General features: G+C 38.2%; 1 protein-coding gene across 1 annotated transcript in view; it reads right to left on the minus strand.

Annotated features, from left to right (window-relative positions):
• Positions 1-20954, minus strand: part of doc2b (double C2-like domains, beta) — a 223755-nt gene that overhangs the window by 200762 nt on the left and 2039 nt on the right. The window lies entirely within an intron of this gene.

Here is a 20954-nt window from a genome sequence, read left to right on the forward strand (position 1 = left end):
TCTATAAGCTGCTGGATAGCTCTGTTGGCATCCGTCTCCCATGCAGGAGACCCGAACACAAGGGACATAATATTACAGTGGGGTGGGTATTATTATGTTCCAGCTACCTTTATAATTAACACATTACTTTTTGGTGTGAGAAACTAACAAAGTAACTGAGTTACCTTTTGAATTAAGTAACTAGTAACTGTTTCCTTTTTTCAGTAACTAGTACAACACTGCGTATGAGTCTCCATTTCATCTCCACATTCAGATGGAACAGTCAGAATTTGGTGGAAACATTATGAAAGCATGGATCCATCCTGCCTTGGATCAATGCTTTAGGCTGCTGGTTATGATGTAAGATTGGTTCTGATCACGGATGCAGCCGACAAATCTGCTGCTGCTGTGTGATGCTGTCATGTCAATATGGAGCAAAACCTCTGAGGAAGGTTTCCATCACCTTGTTCCATCCATCACACCAAGAATTAAAGAGTTCAATTTAAAAAAGCAGAGATAAAGTTATGAGAAAAAGTAAAAATTCAAACAGCCTAAAGCTTAAAACTTACTTTTAGAAGTTTGATAGCAACCCACTAAAGCCTGACCTTTGAGGGTTTTTTTAAGCTCTTACAAACATGAACATGTATTTATGTTAGACATTTCAAACAAAGCAACAATTACAAGAAAATGTTAAGAGACTTAAAAACTGTGAATCAGAGTACACACACAAAGATGGGAACCTGCTGGGAGTCAAACCTTTAGAAAGGACCACCTCAGTTCATGACGAAGTGTGGTGAAGCAGCCCTCTGAGTTATTGTTTGACTGTGTGGGAATTTGTTCTGCTCTCCTCAGTTACTCAGATTTCTGGTGGGATGAGAACAAATACTAATCGAAGTGAGATGAGCAAAGAGCTTCAGGCTTTTTTTTCCTGAGAGGGTCAAATTTACTTTTGAGAAAAAGTAGAAGTATATTTAAAATGTCAGGACATCTCACAGGAAATTCTTGTCATTTTACTCCACAATCTTTAACCGTAAAAATTCAGATTTCATTGTTAAAGATATTTTGAGCTCTTGGCAGGTTTCAGATGAAGATATTTTTATTTTTAGTTACAATTTTAGTTACTTGGGTATGTTTAACTGATAACAGTCCCTACCAGCCATCGGTGGTCAGGATCGATGGTCGGTTACCTGACTGCTTTTGATGGCACGGCTTTGTTCTTGAGCTTCATGGCTGATCCTGTACTGGCAGTCACTGGGATTACCAGCTCACTTGGCTGGAGAAAAATGGTCACATTTCAGCGATTCATTCTCCACAACAGTGGCTCTCAGCACAAACAAGCAAACAAAGAACAGCTCTGTGCAACAGCACCTGGCTTCATCTAAAGAAGAAAATCCCTATGGAGACTTTTCACAGCAAGAAGCATCTGAAGTTGCTTCAAATGACTGAAGTGATCATCAGAGCTGTTCTACAGATGAGTCATTTTGGAACTTGTGGCCAGATAAAAGATAAAATGACTTTTCTAACCCTCCAGTAGGATTTGTTTTGTTTAGCTTTTTTGTCTTGTTTATTTATTTATTTATTTTTTTTAATCAGTTTTAAGGGTTGTTGCTTTGGCTGTCTTTTTCCATCAAAAATGTCAGAATGTTATTCTGTGAGCTCAGTGGTCTGTACTGTAGTCCACCAGAGATCTCAGGACTCTAACATGGTAAATAAAAGTAGACACCAAAGGGATTTAGAGGCAGCTTTTGGTTATTATAGCTTCCATGTTGTTGAGGTCAAACAACATAAGGCTGCAGACTTAGTAATGAGCACTCGCTAACGCTACCTGTGCTTTCAGTTGCTGTGTTGTCACTAGCTGCGTTTCCATTACAGTATTTCGCAAAATAAAAGCGATATTTCTAACAAGTCGATAAAGTCCAATTGCGATTTGCAGGTGTTCCCATTAAATGGTGTGTAGTGCATTAGCCGTTATTCTCGTAAAATCTCATCCCACGAGACTCCACTTTGAGGAGGATAGAGATTTCTAAATCTTTGTAAAACTCTTGCATTTTGCCGTTGTTTGCTATCAAGGATGCCGATTATATTTTTTTTCTTTAATTATTTGTAAAAAGATTTCCATCTCCTCCTGCATCTACTCAGACTGTGCCATCTCTATTTGAAATGAACTGGTCACGTGACCCGCTACGTCACGTCCGGTGAAGCGTAAATGCAAGAAAAGTGTTTCCATTACACTTTTGCGATATACTTCTTTATCGACACGTCTCATGAGAGCATAAAAACTTTTTAGCGATATTTAGGAGTTTTTCCGAAATGTAGGTGTTTCTTTTACCATTTTTTTATTGCGATATATAGCTTTTGCTCAATTCAACGGGTAATGGAAACGCACCTTCTGAAATGAGGCAGCAATTGCACAAAAGTGCGACCTTGTCAGACAGCCTCTATCAGGATCCCTGGTAGAGGCCTGTACAAAAGCCACCACCAGTTAGACAGCAAGCACAGGTATGACAGAGAGGATGTGCAACAATCAAGAACATGGACTGTGTTAAAATCAGTTCCTACAAAATCATGATTATCTGGAGAAAGTGACAGTGGAACGTAAAGATGGATATTTTGTGTGACTGAACACCAAATAATTGCTTAAATAAAAAAATTAGTGCTGGGCAACGCTTAAAATTTCTAATCCCGATTAATCGCATGACATGCTGCGATTAATCGTGATTAATCGCATCGTTACGCGCAAAATGTCTCTTTCCTTTAAAAAAAGGCCTACAGCTATAAAAAGAAAATGCAGTAAGTTTTGGTTTACAAACACCACATCAGAGGTCTCCAACCTGCAACTCTGGAGCTGCAAGTGTCTCTCTGGACCTTCCACAATGTCTCTAAATACATGGCTAAACTATTTTTTCTATCTATCTTTCTTGTCATTAGGTTGGAAACCATGGACTTTTTTTTCCCTTTCTTTTACATCATTTTCCACAAATATCTACATTCCTTAGCAGAAAGTCTGTCTATCCTCTTTTTTTTATAAAGGTTTTATGTTTTTCTTTATTTTAAAACCTTAAAAATGGAAATAAAAATGTGGTTCTTCAAAAATAACAAACATCCTATGGTGGCTCTTCATTAAAAATATATATTAACTTGCCTTTTTGAAAAGTCTTGTAACATTTGCGTCTCTAAAGTAGTTTTATTTAGCTGGCTGAGGGAAAAATGGCTCTTTGGATTGGAAAGGTTGCAGACCCCTGCACTAAACACAAACAGGTTTAGCAGCAATTTTCAGATAAAATATTTCTTCATATATATTTATAAAATCAAATATTTATGACAATGAAGGATGAAATGTTCAGGATTTACTAGCTAAAAGGTAAAAAGTCAGCAGGATGACTTTAAAGCTGTGAAGCTGCTTCCTTCTAAACACAGAAGGAACAATATGTGATGAATATCAGCATCAGGTGAACAGACAGAAAGCAGCATTAGAATCTCACAGCTTCTAGATGGTGAGGAGAGAGAAATATTCACAATATGCACAAGAACTTCCATCCATGCACCTTCAGTGCTTCATTATCCAGATTTCTGGCATATAATTTCTCTAAACTTTAATTTTCAGCCTCCGCTACAGGGAGTTAAGGGGTTAACATCTCGTTGTTTCTGTCATCAAAGCCAGCGGCCAGCAAAAAAAAACAAAAAAAAAACAAACAAAAAAAAAAAACGCACGATTAACGCGTTAACGTGCCCAGCACTAAAAAAAAACATTAGAAACTTTCTGCAGCATCTTGGATCTGAACACTCCTGATAAAGCACTGGAAAACCCCTCACTGGCTTACAGGACTATGTTAGATTACCACATCACATTTGTGAGTGTCTAAAAGGAGGCAACACTGCCACGGATACTTCTAAGTTCTTGTGAATCACATCAAGTAGAAGTACGGAGCTACTGACGTCGACTGCTATTCATCTTCATCCTGACAAATCTCAAGACGTAATATAGAAGAGCTGGAACTAACAGAGGCTCGTAGAGGAAATTTGATGTCAGCTGTAAAACTACTTATAGGGATTTGAATTTTTACAAGCAAGAAGACACATCTGTCTTTTTTTCTGTGTTTGAAACATCATCACTGTGTGAAACCGCCTCCCAGGGGATTTCACTGCACCCTTTAGATACTGCAAATACGGTACCTTTTTAGACTGCAGTGGCTTGAAAACAGTAGCTCAAAGAGTGCACAACCCATGCCCATGTCTTTGATAGTAGCTTGTTTTGATCCTCGTATGGCCACAAAAAGATCTTAATACTTTTCTCAAACACTTGAATGAATTCATGAATGAAGAAATTAATTTAATGTGAATTCATAAAAATAACATAACAACTGATTTGATGTAGGGTTAATTCTCCTCCTTATTTTTCCTTTCCACAAGTAAATATAAGTTGAGATGCTGCTTAGTAACAGGAATTAAGAGGGTCAGTAGCAGCTAGGACCAGCTGATTAATCAATCATCTTCAGCATGAGACATTTTGTCAGGTCATGTGTTTTAGCAATGCCAAGGAGGAAAGACATCAGGGATGATATTAGAGAAGCAACTGTTGTGGCCCATCAATCGGGGAAGGGTTATAATTTCCAAACTATATACCATCATTCTACAAAGATTATTTACAAGTGAATAATATTCAAGACAGCTGATAATCTTCCCAGCAATGGAGTTTCCAGGAAGTTCTGCCCAAATCCAGACTGGTGTAATGCTCAGAGAAACTGGGAAAAAACCAAGAGCTGCATATCAGACTCTCCAGGCCTCTGTTAGACAGGCCGCTATTCTTGCTTAAAAGGATTGAGGGACAAAGAATCTCTAAAAAGAACATGGCAGCATGGTTTAGGATGGCAAAGATGAATCTGAACTAACCGCAAGACTTCTGGAACAATATCCTCTGTACAGACCAGACCAAAGTGGAGATGAACAAAAAAACAAATATTATCAGCACCATATCTCAAAAAGCCTTAACAACACAGATGAAAGCATGTCATCCGATAGAGTTCACTCTGTTACACACAAAAAACTCACTTCTAAAGTTGAATGTTAACTTTATTCACCGATGCCATGTTCAGAAAAACAGAGTTACCCTACTTCTGTTTACTTCACAATACCAGCAACCGGACTTCCGCCACCTTCACAATAACAGTATAGATATGTGATCACCATGAAACCCATACAGTATTAATAAATACTCCAATGTTAATACATAAAGTATTAACCAGTAACACAGTTACTGTATTTCAAACTTAACACACTCAGGTGCAGAAGTTCCTGGATCATAACTAGTCAAAGGGAAAACATCTGGTGGACGGAAATTCACTGTCAGATATCGTCCCTCTGTGTTTAGAAGAAAGAATGGCTCTCACAGCAACCACTGGGAAGCACAGGGAACAGATCTCGGAGGGAAACTGGACTCGACACAGCACCGGCTTTTTTTTTTTTTTTTTTTTTTTCTTGTAACTTGCCCTGTCCAGCACGGTAGCAACAGAATGATGGTCTGGCTGCTGTGTGGTGCCAAATATTTGCTTTGCGAAGATGAGCTTTATGGGTATAAGGCTCCTATACATATATATATATATATATATATATATATATATATTCATTCATTCATTTATTCTTATATTTTTTATTTTGAATTATGGAGTTTATGTAATTTTGCTGGACCTGACCGGAGGGTACAGAAAAAGAAGGAGAATAATGAAGAGAAGTAAAAAGGAAAGTAGAAAAAAGAAACAAACAAAAAACTGGACTAAAGTAGCTCTTAGTGTATAAACCCACTGGACACCTCAGTGACTGTGTCAGCATGCAGAGTATGAAGAATGAGGAGTGATCAGAGATGAGTGTGAATGTGTGAATGTGACCACATCTCAATGGAGGCTAGAGGGCGATCAGCAACAATCCCTGAGCACAAACCAAAGACACCTCTTAAGCTTGAGATACAGTCTTCATACACGCTGGAACAGTGTTCTCAGACTGCTCACAGTGGTGCAAAAATACAAAACTAAAAAAAACTTCTACCACTAGTTCGTGTACTTATTTACATTTCTTTTTCTTCACAATACTTGAGACGAGATCAAATAAACAAGAGAACAAAGCTGTTAATAATATCTACTTTTTAAAACTAAATTAAAAAAAAAAACATTTAAAAAGATTATCTTTTAAATGTTTCCGTCTATTACCACCTGCACAGTGGTGTGGTGGTTAGCACTGCAGCCTCACAGCAAGAAGGTCGCCGGTTCGAATCTTGGCTGGGGGGTGGTTCAAACCTTGAGGGCGGTGGCCTTTCTGTGTGGAGTTTGCATGTTCTCCCCGTGTATGCGTGGGTTCTCTCCAGGTACTCCGGCTTCCTCGCACTGTCCAAAGACATGCATGATAGGTTAATTGGACACTCTAAATTCTCCCTAGGAGAGAGAGTGTGTGTGAATGGTTGTTTGTCTATCTGTGTTGGCCCTGCGACAGACTGGTGACCTGTCCATGGTGTACCCTGCCTCTCACCTGTTAAAATGCTGGGATAGGCTCCAGCTCACCCGCGACCCGAAATGGAATAAGCGGTCAAGATAATGGATGGATGGATGTTTCCGTCTACATTCTACATCAAAAGGTATTAATATCTGACTGTAAGCCAGAGTGTGATCAGCCAGCAGCTAAGGACGAGCCTCTTGTGAGCGCTTCTGGATGGTGGAGGGGCCTGCAGTAGTATCTGCGACTGATTAGGAAGAGTAAACTATAGGTGTGTCCCAGCTCAGGGTCTGCACACTTCGAAGTGTGGATTCATCAGCTACATACGTCATCATGATGCGCCAAGCACTGCCCCAATTCGAAGGAGCCTCCAAATCCACCGTACAAATCTGCAATTCATTTGGCCTCAAATGGAGAATGCTGGTGAGGCATCCTTCGTGGCCTCTTAATGAGCAGCCAAGCTCAGAAGAGTACTTTGTTTTTTTTTAACTACACATTGGTAGAAACATGACAAAATCAAGAGCAATAAAAACATGTTTGTTAAATGGTGACATTAAACTTAGGAAATATTTGATATTTGTAAGCTTTTAAGTTTTTTTGGCGTTTTTTTGTTTTGTTTGTTTTGTTTTTTCTTTTTTTTTTACATTATTACTCAGTAAGTGTTAACATCCACTCAAGTGTCGTATGACATGCAAACAGTAATTTCAGAGGTTCAACGTACTATGTTGTTGCTATGGGAAATTCTTGTTGGCTAGGTAGGTTGTCCTGTTCCACGAACGTTAAGCCTACTTCGAAATGCGTAGACTTCAGAGGACACTCCATAGCCTACGTACTCTGAATTGGGACACAGCTTATAAGTGTTTCCACGTCAGTCTCAAAGTCTCCAATAACAACAAGAAAAAGTCACTAAATTTGTCGCTAGTCACTTAAGAAAAACAAACAAAAAAGATTCACTAGAAAGGTCTAAAAACTTGCTAATTATACCAACAAGTTGCAAAGTTGGATACACCATAAACGATGGGTCCTCCAGGGAGATGCTGTAGAGGCAGGGCTGCCTGCTGCACTGCCTTTAAAATGAGTATTTCAGCACTCGCTTCCTACTGCATACAATTCCTTGAAACAAAAAAGAGATATTGAAAAACTTTGTTAACAGAAAATATCTGAACATTGTGGTTTAAAGATACAGTAGCGTGGGGTAATGTTTGGATCATATCTGTTGTTTTCCTACAAATTTTGTGGCATTGCTCTCTCTTTTCACTTTTTTTTCCATATTAGATTATATAAAAATGTAATTTCTCTTTACATTTCAGTGTCAAAGGAGATTGCATATACAGGCTACATAATCTTTAAGCCTATAGTTGTATTAAGACCATCTGGCCAGACAGACATTCCCTACCCCCCGAGGAAATCAAATCCACTTTAGCAAACAATGAAGCAATAACACAATACACCTACACAAGGAAATCCTTCTGCTTGGCTGCTATTAGTCCAGGTGAGCTCAGTGAGCATTTTCAGGCATTCACTACTCTAAGGCCAGACACTGAGGCCTACATACAGCAGAGCTGTACTGTAGAAATCACTGTTTTCCCTCTACGGGAGAGGAGACTGAAAGACTGAGTTACTAAGATGTGGCCTCCAGGAGTCCAAAGAAGCAGGGCAGAGACCTGTTATTGATCTAGCAGAGGTGGGATGAAGAAAGGAGTTCATTGTCTACTCTGGGAATAACATGATGAACTCAGAGGACAGAGGGGGAATCCTCTTGAAAAACAAAAACACGTTATAGCTGAACTAAAAGCTAAAAAAAGAAAAAAAAAAAAACGACCTGGTGTTAATGCAGTGGTTCTCAAACTTCTTCTACCATGCCCCCCCTTTGGAGAAATACCCCCCCCCCCCCCCCACACACACACACATACACACACCTTTCAGGCAAGGCAATTTTTTTTTGTATAGCACATTTTATGTACAAGACAATTCAAAGTGCAGAAAGCAATACAAGTGCATTAAAAATCAGAATAAAAGACCTAAAATTAATTAAATAAAAACAGAAGCAAAAAGCTAAAATAAAATGGATAAAATGCACGAAATAAAGTTGCAGTGTGGGGAAAGACAGTATTAAAACATGATCAAGTTTAAAGATTGCAGCTTTTTTTTTCTATAATTATATTAAGTTATAACTGTTTAACTGACTATACTCATGACATCACAGACGTGAGGAAGATGCAATAAGAAACACATTTACTGTTAAACCAAGCAAACTATCTGCCCTCTTTCATTCCAGTTACCTGTTTCTCCATATCTCTCTTTTTCTTTCTCCTTTTGATGCGTTCAGTAAACCCTGATCTCTGTTTCGCAGTTCTTCTTCTTCTTTATATTTTTTGGCAAAAACAAATTGGTGCATTACTGTCACAAAGTGGTCTGGATTGTGGACCAGAATGTTTCCGAGAGTTGTCAAAACATTAGTTTGTCTCCTACATTTTCCCAATCCCATGCATTGTGTGTTGTAGATGAAATTTTGGACAATATTTGTTTAGAATTTAGTGCCTGAGGTCTTAAAATCGCTGTGTTTGGCCCACGGCTCACTGGTAGATTTTCACTTTGGCCCTTGGAGGCAAAAAGTATGGACACCCCTGCTCTAAACTATGATCATGGCTTTAACAGCTGCAGTAGTGGTCTCTAATGAAAATAATTTTAAAATGGCCAGGAAGTCATGCAAGGATTTCAGGCTGTAGACAGTTCAACTCTTTAACTCCAAGCCATTTTTAGCAATTTTAGACTCACTATTTTTTGTTTTTTGTTTTTTGTGTATATCTGCATGTAGAAGCTGAACCCTTTTAATCCCAGTCAACATCCAGACCTTATTTTTTTCAGGACAGCCTCAGTTGTCAGATAAAGAGGCTAAAATGATGTCAAATGGTGCAAAAATTGAACTTTCTGCTCACTTGTTGATCTTTGGCTGCTTCTGATTGGACATTACCATCAATTTAAGCTCTCTGATTAGTGGAAATCATCATTTCCGGGTCTAAATAGAGGACACTTAGCAACATAGTAGTGATAGTGATCTTTTTTATGATGAGAATGTAATAAATAATGCCGTTATCATGGATCACTCATGTAGTCAGAAAAAACACCACATTTCGTAGCTCGACTGTAAACCTCCTGGACAGGATATAAACGCCTAGAAAACTTAGATCACCTAAAGGGTAAGCTATCCATCACATTTTACCCCACAGACTGTCCCCCAGACTACTGTTGCTGAGAAATTCTTGACAATGTGAAGGCACTCACCAGTGATCTAGCAGACTTTTAAGGGTTAATATGCACATGCTTTCATTTTCTGGAACGTCAGCCGATCACAGATAATATGATAGCTGGTTATTAGACAAGTTCAAAATGTTTCCCTTAGTCTTATCACTGCACGTTATACTTCAGTGACAATAATCACCCCACTCTTATGTGCTGTGTGCTCTGTGATGCTGAACCATTTAAAACATTTAAATGTAGTTAAACTGAAGATTGGGTCATGCTTCATATTTTTCACTGCACTAAACCTACAGTGATCAATACTGGAATGAGCTGCTTCTATCTGCATTCACACATCAACATGACACTGGAAGATCAGCTCACTAATTTGCCTGCTTTAGTAAATCTGACCCCCCTGGTTTCTTGACATCTGTGCAGTAATAGCTTTTTACTAAAACTCTCTGTTAATATGATCTTCAAGAGCACTCAGAAACTTTGCCCTTAATTGCAACTGGCAGTCAGAAGTAGGAATTTGAAAGCTTTGAACTTGCCTACTCGGGGATCCCTAATGTGCCTCATTAAACGCAACACGGCACACTCATGCTTTGGGCCAAAGGATATTAAAGCGTGAACACTAGTGTGCTGAGCTCTCGGTGGACAGAGTGCCCACTAAGTGCAGTTCTGTTTTTGATTCATCACTTTGCGTGGGCAGAGACAAGATGAGGCTTGGGGACTTAATTTTGGTGAATGGAGTGGGTCTTTTTGCAGCTCAGTAAGGAGGATGAAGCGCTCCTCTGGGACCCATTCTGCTGCATGAAAACAGGTGGATTCTACATGTTAAAGAGCCTTTAAAAGCCCAACATTTAAATGTACTTGCATGCATCTCTGCACAAGCAAAGTGTGACAAACTAAAGCAAAACAACTTTCCCTGCCGATGACACCCCTGGATGTCAAATGGATCTGTTTAATAGCTGGCATTATCATTACATAAAGTGCTTCGGAGGATAAAGAGAGGGCAGAGGCAGAGTTTGTATCTGATGAGGCTGCCAACTTAAGACACTCAGTTGCTCCTGTTTAGAGGCAGAACCAGTAATAATAAGCCATAATGTGACCAGGCTGGAATCTGGCTCACTTTCTTAGTGTTGGGTTAGTCACAGGAAAACATGGGACACCATAGCCAGTCGTTACTACTACATGACAGCTGGCAGATAGACTCTTAATAGGATTCTACTGTGCAGGGCATGGCAGCACTGAAATCACTCTTTACATTGAACTGAGCATTATGAGGCTTGAGGGATATTTTCGAGCGAATGGTTGCAGCCTGCTGTTATATGAAGGTCTGGAAATGGATCTGGTCTGGCAGAGGCAACAGATGGCTCAGCGCTTCCTTTTCTTTTGTCCTTAAAGGAGTACACAGAGTGTAAGGAGATTATCCCCTCGCTCTGATAGAAGAAGCGTTTACACATTACTGCTAAAGTGTTTGCTAAATAGCAGCTACTTTTGAGATTTGTCTCTCACCTTGAGTGGCACTGATAATGGTTTGTTAGTTGCTTGTGATTTTTAGCTCTCTGCAGTATGCTAAGATTTGACGGTCCATATCTGAGCAACTGCTCTGCTGTGGACGTGTGAATAATTATGGTGTCTATTCTTAACTTAGTCCCTAATTTAGCACTTATAGAGAAAATGGAGGAGAAAACAAGCAAATCTAAACTGTGATGGTGGTGAGGAAGTTTTAGATAATTCCTCTCTGACATCTAACTAATGTGCTTTCATTTCTTTTCCAGACACTATCGAAGTTTTCCTGAATATGTTCTCACTGGGCAACTGGGAAATTACCTCGGTTTTTGGCCTCATCATTTGGGCTCCTAGATTGTTTTAGAATTAGTTCTTTAATTCCTTTAATTAACTACAAAGCTCAACATGGCAGAACTCCAGAAACTGCTGAACTTTTAAGACTGCAAAGTCAGACTGAAACTGCATTTCCAACAAAAGTTGGAACATTAGGCAAGGACTTTGTAGTCCTCTTTGACTTTAAACACTAACCCAGGAAAAATGGGGGAAAATTCTATTTTTTTTTTCATCTGAAGTCTTCATATGACCCTTTAACAAAATGTAAAAGGAAAAAAATTAACAATCATTTCTGTATACTTACTTTTTATTAAACCATTCATTAATAAATTGTTGTACCACCAGGGAGCAGAAGACAAGTTTCACGTTGTGTGCAACAGGGTTTTGAGAAAAGTATTAACCATAAAGTGATGCAAAGGTTTCTGAGGGTTAAAGGAAAACTTATGACTGCATGGTAAATAGTGTAAATACCCCCTTTTTAATCATACCAACAGCTGAGGTTAAATCGAAGGGAACATGGTTTGAGAAGGGGATTTTTTACTTTCTCTTTCCTCTACTAATTTTAACTTTTCTATCTTTCTAATTACATGTTTTGTATTAGGACACGGCGAATGCACAGTAGTTATGTCTACAATGGTTCACACAACCTGGATTCAGGATATCACTTGATTATTTCAACTTTTAACTAGATATTTAAATACTTAGAATTCATTGGCACACTTTCTTCAAGTAATCACTAGACCTGGGTTTCTCTAAAAATCAGTGACTGGTGGACCATTTCTGGCCAATATAATCCTTCTTTTCAACAGAAAAAGTCTAAAAACATGAAATACAGCAAACAGCTAAACAGCTACGGGCCACATTTCAAATCAGACCAAATTTTATTTATAAAGCACTTTTAATGCACAAAGCAACACAAAGTTCTTTACATAATAAAATAAATAAAACCAATTAACAAAATTTAAAAGCCTTCACACCCCATAGTATATAATAAAAATTAAAACACACCTCATAGTAGTCTCTTTCACACACAATCACACACACACTCACGCACATCCAGACGAAGCGCATGTACACTCCCCCCACCGCCCATACCCCATTCTGTACAAACATGAACTCCATCCCTAGTTACTGTCTCTTAACTGAAAATAAGTATAAAAATGTCAATAAAATGAAAACGTCTGGCTTGATGCTGCTGTCAAGAAACGGTATCTTGGGGATCCAGTCACACCGGAAGCCAGCCCACCCATGACCACAGAGGGTGCCACCACATCAACCACCCAGGTCAGGGCAGGCCAGGGTCCACATCACAGCCACATGCTGCAATGCTGGACCCCCAGCCACCCAGACAAGGGCAGTCACCATGGCAACAACCTTGCAGACAGATCAGGTAGAGCTATCGGTGTAAAGGATCCCCAGGAGGAAAACACTGGAGTTAAAAAGTAAAAACAAGATTAAATAAACTTGTAAACAATAAGAATTGATGAGTGACAAGAATAAAATAAATTTCTTAATACTGTTAGGAAAATTCTTTCCAACACCAAGCACTGCAAAGCTAAACCTTCAGCACAAGAAAGACAGAGCATTAGTACTCAGTGTATATAATTGTACTTGCAAGGAGTATGCACACCATACAAGTATGGTACACACACTGGATTGGTTTACAGATCACAAGGTATCATATAGAGAGGTTCACAAAGTCCCTCCTGCAAACATCAAATAATTCAGAATTACACAATTTCAGGTTTCAGCATTTTCAAAGATAAGACACTGAGAGTCAAGTGGTCTTCTTTCTTGTCCAATCACGTCTGTTCATCCATGGCTCGACCTTTGGTTCCAAGCATAAACCAGCACACCCATGCAAAAATATTGCTTCTGTATATACATTTCTAAATCTTGATACTTGAAAAAATAATGATTGGTAATTATTATTAGTCCAAAGTATAATAATGAATCACACATTAAGTCACAACATAATATAATAAACATTATGATGATATATATGAGTTTTCTTACACTGCTAAATGACTGTAGAACACTAAGTTATTCTGGAACAATATATTTCAAAAAGGTTAAAAATATTTTAATTTTAATTTTAACAAGGTTTGGAGACTACAAGTGGCCATTTATGTGGTTTTATAATGTGACCACAATCATTGTAAAGAAAATATCTTTAGTCTGATTTTACGTGAATCTACGTGAAAATAAACATCTGAACACATGAAAACAATTTTAATTTTATGAAACTGAATTGAGCAAATTCTGCAAATAAAATTCTGTAAATAATGTAAAATGAATCAAATATATTTAACGTGATTATGAAATCCAGCTGCAGATTTTGTGTTGTTTCAAGGACCGATCACTTTCTTTTGTTTTCTCCAGCTGACAACCACAAGTAAACGCTGCGGCCCAGTTCATGCAAAGAGACCCCAGTCCTTCCAGCACATGTGGCTCCCAGGCTTATCTCTCAAAAACACAAGAGCCGAGTCCGTCATGTGGGTCACTGAGGTTTTTTCTCTGGGCCTCGGCGGGCATGTGGCCCTCAACACGCACTACAAACATTCATTAATGAATGTGGCAGAGATCGTGATGTCCAAACGGTTTTGATTACCACTCTTTGTAGGGGGGCTGGGCCACTTGGTGGGTGATGCACTTTTCCGTTTCAATTAAAATCAAGATTGAGTCACAATCAATTAGAAAATGTTGCTGTTATGCTGATTAGCCAGCAGGTTCTTAGGAAGGATTCAGCTGTCCCTGTGTGATTTGGTTCATAAGGGAGAATGCTGCCACCCTCCTCCACTCATCCCCCCGAGGAGACATGCAGATACTGGATCACATCCCACAGGACCATGAAGAACCAATTTGGGGCAGCGCTGGTTCTTTTAAATCACAAACAGAAAGGAAAGTGTCCCTTCTCATAGCTTGTTTTTGTGCAACAATGGGGGGAAACTTGCATTCCAAACTTCAAATTGTTTGAGAGCCAATCAAATTCAAACAGAATTTTACCACAATGCTGCTTGATTCAATGCCAGGAGGTAGAAATTACTTCACCTCACGGTGAGATTCATATGCAGGAGTCCAAGAATGCTCAGATCAGCCTCACAGCGAGAGTGGTAAATGTTACCAACACTGCATGCTGGAAACACACAAGCCAAGCTGGGAACTTCTATTAACTCTGCCTTCTTATTTTTATTCTTATAGGCTTGTGTTGTGGCTGCAAATCTGACATATTGTTCCCTGGTTTCAGATCTCCCTCAAGTATTCAAGTATTAAAATATTAAACAGATTTTTTTGTTGATGTTTTTTTCTGCACAGGAGCATGGAGAATAATTACAGCAGCTTTTGTTGCCAGAGAGAAAAAGGTCAGATGTTTCTCTTTTAATCATAAGCCCATACAGAGGCTGTAATAGTTTCTTTGTGTTGTGGTCCATTTTTCCACCAGAGGACTGTCCAGTTCTGGTACAACACAAACAGCCAAAAGAGGTGAACCTGGTACTGACATTACTGATTTTGTTACGAACTGGCCATCAGGTACTTTGGGCATTTGTTGTGAATTGTTGGTAAACAAAAAATAAAGTAACTTATAAATCGCTAGATAATTTAGACTATTATTAAGCAACTGAACTAAAAGTACAAAGTTTGATACAATAAATCACCTCTAACGTCTTGTCTTTAAATAGCAGTTTACTAGATTATGCTCCAACCCCCCTCCCTGCAACACCCCCATCATCATTTTAAAGATGAACTACAAAAGTTTTACAGATTTTCTCAGTGACCCACCCTGTCGACGGTATATCCAGCATCCATATTGCATCCTACCTGTACTGTGACATCTTTCCGGCCAGTAAAAGCCTCATCTTGACTCTTATCTCTTGCTCTGTTGCTTTCTTTCTTTCTTTTCCTCTCTTCCTCTAAGAATGTCCGTAGGGATGTCATGATTACTTAACCCTAAAATGTGTTTTTTAAGCTGTAAACAACATATTATTACCTAATTGTTATAAAATAAAACACCTATACTGTTTTTATAATTTGTAAATTTTTCATTTTGGTAAAAGAAAGGATTTTGTGGGCCAAAAAAAGACTTACAACGCCTGCAGGATAACCAGCAGCTTTTTATGTTAAAGGTAAATGTCCATTAGTTCAGTTAAATGACATTAATGTTTATCTAACGCAGTGGTTCCCTAACATTTTCTGCAGAGCCCCCTCTTTATTGACAACAATAATGTCAAGCCCCCCTCCCTACTACATGCACTCCGATGCTTACAAAGAACTGTACTAAGAAACGTGCCACAAAGTAGTCTTTAGTTTATTGGTGACTTCTTCGTTATAGTTAAAACCATGTCAGTGGTAGAAGGATTTATCAATCATTCTGCTACAGTGTGAGGCATCTTAAACCAGGTAACTCTGCAATCTACTTCAGGTGAGTTGAGCTTTCAGTGAGACAAATGCTGCTTTACTACAACAATTCTGCTACTGTATATAAGAGTTGTGAGTAGTTTATTTCTAAAGTAATCAACAGGCTTTTATTTGTGTTAAGAATGATACGCCCCAAGTAGTGTTCTTACTTGTTTGGTTTCATACTGTCAGATGGTGATATACTGAGACAATGTGGTCTGTCTTCATTACCCACCACTGACTATTATTAAATTAAATGTTATTGTGTCATTCACTATTTATACATTTAATTTATACATTGGTTTATTTAACAGAGGGTATTTAGTTGGAATGAGACTTCTTGGTTACTTTACTTTGTTTCAAGATTATTTTGTTATGTTGGCATCAAAAGATAATTTAGTAAAAGTAAATTAAAGTTAGAGACCCATAAGGAGTGTTCAAGTGGTTTTACACATTTACAGTGTTGGGAAATGAAAAAACGCAGAAGAATCGTGATAATCGTGATTATTTCTTTGACAATAATCACACCAAGAAAATCTATAATCGTGACATCCTCTTGGGTTTCTTTGCTGAATCAGCCACGGTGTGCACTCACAACGGCCGGTGTGTTTATATCCTCTTGCTAGCGTGTAATGTGGTGCGTAAAATGAAACTCAGCTGCAGCATCAAGCAGCGTCCTGGAAGAAAAAGATGTTTGGTTTCTCAGGATGCTGGTGGACTGAGATGGCTCAGAAATGTATATAATAAATGTCACTGTGTTATGAAACGGGTCTGAAACGCAGAGTTTTAGGTCGGTATGTAATGTGATTTTAACACACATCTTATTTAAAATAATTCAATTTAAGTGTACTAGTTTATTCAACCTCATGTTTTCAAAAGTAAATCTGACTTTTTAAATATGACATATGATATTTATTTATTTATTTTGCTGCCTTCATTGGACAGTGATTTGGGCTGGCAAGAGACAAGATGATTCATACTTTGATTGTTTATTTATCTCTTGTAAACCCCATTCCTTTGTCCTCACTGACAGCTTCAGGTGATTGCAGTATCACTGAGATGATGCTCTGACAGATGTTTCTGCTTAAAGGATTATTAGCAAGAAGGATGGAGAGGAGCTGTGCTTTGATGTTTGCATGAACCAGCAGGGAGACTGATCTTCAGTCTATTTGCCAGCCCATCCTCACATGGAGTCTCACATCATTTATTTTGTATTTATCATTATTACATTAATCCTTATGCTCTCCTCAGTCATTTTTCTATATTGTTTTGGAGATCATGTTGGCTTTGTTACAGCATTACTTTTGAAATAACTCTCTTTTTTTGGTCATGTTTTTGAAAATGCAGTCTTTCTGCCATGTCTTTCACACTATGTTGATGCATTTTACGCCATCTGTTGACCTTTTGAGGTCAAAAATGTCCCTGATGTAAATATCTTAATATTTTTTCCTGCCTTCAACTACAGCCTGCTCAAAACTACCAAACATTTCATTTAATTTTGAGGATTTCAATCCTTTAAATAGTATTTTAATTATTTGAAAGATTGCGTTATTTATTATTAGAAGGCGCAAACATTTAATTGTGTTACATTTAATATAGAGAAAGGAGATGGGTATTGTTTATTAGAATCTTGGTTCAAATTATCAACATAATAGATTGAATGCTTTCAGATTTTTTATGTTGTGTCAAAAAAAAAAAAAAACTAGTATAAAATCATTAAACTATTGATGTTTTTCTGCTTTTATTTAATCATTTAAACAACTTCATAACTGTTAAAAAACTACCAAACAATTTTTTTTGCGATTTTAATCCTTTGAATACGAACTAATTTATTTATTTGAATTATTAATTATTCATTAAAAAAAGCCCAAAACAATGTTTTCTACCTAATAAATATTAACGAGAAGAAGCTTTGGTTGTGATTAGTCTTGAATATGTTAAACATTAGCAGCTAAATTGATTTGGTTGCACTAATATTTTTTATGTAAAGTCTGATACTCCCTGTGAGGACCTTTGAAGTGAAAAGAGCCTCATTGACATCCATAAAACTACATTTTTTAATCTCACAGTCATTACAGGTTAAAACTATCTTTTCTGTTATGTCAGCATTTTATTTGGAAGAAAGGTTCCAAATAAAATATCTGACATTTTGACTGGATTCCACCAGCTCAAACTCTTTCCCCGTTGCTGGCAGATGGAAGAAATTCTATTTTTTGCCAGTTATATTATGGAACCGTGGGACTGCCAGGGGGCCACAAGATATTTACGTCCACTAAGGTGGTGTTGGTTTGTCAGTCTGTCTGTTAGTAACATAACTTAAAAAGTTATGGATGGATTTTGATTACATTTTTAGGAAATCTCAGAAATGGAAAAAAAAAACAAGTGATTACATTTTGGGGGTGATCCAGATCACCACCTGGATCCAGGAAGTTTTAAAGGATTCTTTACTATTGGTAGATGGGGATAATTTTGCCATTAGAGCATGTAACACAAAAAAATAATGCCCACAATCATTGGCAAAAAATAAATTACAATGGCTTGGCGGAGGTCTGCGCTCTCTGAGTGCTTCTAGTTTATTTTTGAGTGTGGGAGGAAAATAATTTCTAAATTAACATCTAATCAGTGTTTTAATAATCAGCAATTATTTCACAAACACAAACAAACCACTCTTGGCTCTTGAGTAGTAGAACTAGTAACTAATAATCTGCAGAACTAAAGCATACTATCCACATATATCTTTTGTTCATAATCTCAGACACACTCATGGCTCCCCATCAGTTCACTGTTTCTTCAGCTGTTTTTAATGTACCGACTTCATATCTACATTGACTCTGCTGCTTTTTATATGCTGCACTTTATCTGTTTATATGAACTGATAACATTATTTGACATGCAACCACTGATTTTATTGTGTCATGACCTGTTCTTCAAAAAATGTTGTTCTAAGAACACATACAGTACATGCAAGGAGGAGAGGCATGACTATCATCGCATAGCTGAACAGAGAGCTAGGATCAGCGATCATATATCAAGTGTAATGATGCATAACTTTAGTTAAAAGCATGGTCTCTCTGCAGATAACAATGTCAAATATAAGATTTACATAATCAGTGATCTGTGGTTGTCAGGACAGCGTTCACTTTGAGGGGAACCTTGGGCTAGTTTATGAGCAACTATTAGCACCTAGTTGAAGCGCAAACGTTAACTCAGCTCTCCTGGAGCAAAACTCTGAGACACTGAGATAATTGTCTATCTGGGTTTGTTGTTGCAACTCTACTATCCTCCATCAACACTGTAGAAGGAAACCAACTCAAATGTGGAAACTTTGAAATGTAGCTGCTGAAGCGTGTTTATAAGCATTCTGTGAGGCTACCCTTTTCATTTTGATTACATTTGGTGGTGTTAGCTCACACCTCAGAAAGTTTAGCCATGACTGGTGATCACCAACTTCTTTCCTTTCAGCTTTTTCTCCCGCAGGGGTCGCTACAGCAAATCATCCCTTCTATCTGACCCAGTACGGACATTGTAGGAGTTAATATTTTCGCACATACATTTGGCACATGTTTTACATCGAATGCCCTTCCGGACGCAACCCTCTGCATTTATTCAGACTTGGGACTGGCCCTCAGAGAGAGCTGGCTCATGCCCCGTGGATTGAACCCGGGAGCAAATACTTGCAAAGCATGTGCTCTGCATCCCCAGGGCTGGTGATCACCAACTACCAAGTATTTTTACACACTGATGGATCAAACCGAGTTGGAAATTAGATGGTATGGGCACCACCACAACCACCTCCTAGCCCTTCAATAATGGACATTTCCAGGTCTTTTACAACCTCATTTGAGTGAAGGAATTCATGTGTCTTACATTTTTATTTTTCATTTTAACATATTTTGTACGATCTGGTTACAAAACAAAGGATGCTTTCGTAGCAAACTTTTTCAGACTGGACTTATGTACTTTCATGGATTGATACAGACTGCCACTTGTATGTTTAAACCATCTCTTAGTAGGTGGATTAGACACAGCAAATTAAGTTTGAATAAAGTGAGCCATGGTGTTATGTTAAAGGGATCATGTAGGTGGTGACAGGAAATAAGTAGGGTTCAGTGTGAAACCAATTTTTTTGGTGTAACAACACCAAAAGCCTAAAAATAATCCTCAAAGTAATGGTGGCAAAGAGCGACCGAATAAGGGACCGAATGGACATGAATTTCAGCCTGAAAGAGAAAAATCCTACAACTTACTCCCTCACCACCCCTCCAATCTCCTACTGTGGGCGATTGTTTAAGTGCAAGTATATCAAATGTTGCTAACCCAAGCCAACAGAAAATCATTTTCCATCATCTCAGAATTGAAAGCTTTTATGATATTGTGCACAAAATCCTCATGAATAAACATGCACAACACAACCTCCTAGGGACAAGGCTATTTCCTGGAGCTTGGATAGATGGGCATGGTTCTGTTGTCCTAAAAAATGAAACTGCAAATCCTACCAGGGAGCATAGAGTTACAATGTACAAACATGTACTCTAGCCAGATGTTTAAGGGTCAGTCTGTACATGAAAATCCTTGAGACCTTTGTATGCTTCAGTTAAAACCATAAGACCATTTTGTTTGTTAACGGTAACCAACATAGTCCCTGCTCTCGTCCCATAGATTCTCTTTCCAAGAAACCTAGCAGTATCATCTTCACTGTCACTGGATGATGAACGGCACATGTGAAAATAATGCTGCTCATTTTGGTAAAAGTTTTAAAGCTTGCTTACGTTTATGTCACTGTACCATCAGGTCGATCACTGCATAGGGTCGGCATGATTCTCAGATTTCCAATTAAAGAACAACGAAACAGCTAAGCTTAGTTTCCAGAATTCGACTGTCAGTAGGAAATAATCATAAGCCTTTAGAGGATCTGGAAAATGCTTTTTCTGATGTAGATTGAGCTTTTCTTTTAGAAAGGCCCTTTTACTGCTACCAGTCATTAAGATGTCTCAGTGTATTCAATTATAATA

Source organism: Melanotaenia boesemani, chromosome 15, assembly GCF_017639745.1.
Source record: "Melanotaenia boesemani isolate fMelBoe1 chromosome 15, fMelBoe1.pri, whole genome shotgun sequence".
Lineage (NCBI taxonomy): Eukaryota > Metazoa > Chordata > Actinopteri > Atheriniformes > Melanotaeniidae > Melanotaenia > Melanotaenia boesemani.